Source organism: Pundamilia nyererei, unplaced genomic scaffold (assembly GCF_000239375.1).
Source record: "Pundamilia nyererei isolate P.nyererei 1_Seehausen unplaced genomic scaffold, PunNye1.0 scaffold00152, whole genome shotgun sequence".
Taxonomy (NCBI): domain Eukaryota; kingdom Metazoa; phylum Chordata; class Actinopteri; order Cichliformes; family Cichlidae; genus Pundamilia; species Pundamilia nyererei.
In genome coordinates this window covers 998,589-999,917 of record NW_005187553.1, presented here as the reverse complement: position 1 = coordinate 999,917, position 1,329 = coordinate 998,589, and the positions used below count along the sequence as shown (strand labels likewise).

General features: G+C 42.2%; 1 protein-coding gene across 2 annotated transcripts in view; it reads left to right on the top strand.

Moving 5' to 3' along the window:
- Positions 1-1,329, top strand: part of nova2 (NOVA alternative splicing regulator 2) — a 78,514-nt gene that overhangs the window by 58,083 nt on the left and 19,102 nt on the right. The window lies entirely within an intron of this gene.

Below are 1,329 nucleotides of genomic sequence, written 5' to 3'. Positions count from 1 at the left end.
ACTAAAGAAGACAGCATATACATCAACAGAGGTAAGGAATGGGAGCAGTAAGCAGCTGGAAATCCCCTCACACACACACACACACACACACACACACACACACACACACACACACACACACACACACAGTGTGGGCATGACTTATAGCTAATCTTACTGAGTTATTTCGGGTTCTTATCTCTAACTGTGTGTGTTGTTATATTTTCATAATATTAATTGGCAAAAGAAAAAAAAGTAGTGGGTGCAATCTTTAAATCTAGATGTTCCCAGTTTGACACAGGTATATACAACCAAGCACCTAGCTATGCATTCTTCATTTAGGAACATGTGTGAAAGAATGGGTCATTCTAATGAGCTCACTGAATTTACAACAGGCAATTTAAAAGGAAGCCACCTTGAAGCAATCAGTGTGAAATCAGTGTGAAATTCCTTCCCACCTAAATATTCTGTGATTATTGTATGTGGTGTTACTGCAAAGTGGAAGCATATATGAGCCACAGCAACTCGGCCACAAAGTGGTAAACCACTTAAGGTTACAGAGTGGATTGACCAAGTGCAGAAACGTCACCAGCGCTCTGCTGAATCTGCAACCTCAGAGCTCCAAATCTCCTCTGGCATTAACATCAGCACAAAAACTGTGCGCCAGGAGCTTCGTGGGTTTCCATGACCAAGCAGCTTCTCTAGGTGTAATGCGTAGGTAGCTCAGTGTTTCTGTCCATACAGATTTTAAACCCCTGGACTTTGGTAGTGGTAGAAATATTGCATTTGGTGGTACAGGAATGCATCAAAGGCTTTAACTTAATTTGTGACATTAGGAAGAAACTGTCCATCCACCGAGATCCAGATATGAGAAGACATTTCTAATATAACTTTTGATCACAGTGCATCAGTGTTCATCAAACACATTGCGGCTGATTATTAGGTTAGTGCATTAAAAGCAGGACTGTGGTTTTAGCACATACACCGCTGTTATCGCCCCACACTATATTGTCTGGAGCAGCACTCAAAAGTCAGAAGCAGCACAAGTGTCACCATTTCACTAAGTTGTTGTTTGCCCAGAAACTCTGAGTTCAGTGCTTCGCACAGACTCAGTCCACTGCTGATCGCACAACTAAATGTGAGTGCCAATACCAGCTGTGTAATGGAGGACAATTAGGGTGGCCACATTGATTATGATCCCAATCTGTTTAAGTGATTATCATCATTCTCTCTTCATGATTGGTCTCATTGATTAGTCAAGTCTGGCATTGTTTCCATCTATTGACTCTTCAGGCTTGCCAGACAGTGCATTCAGCCATGCCTGTTGGCACACACACACACACACAGACA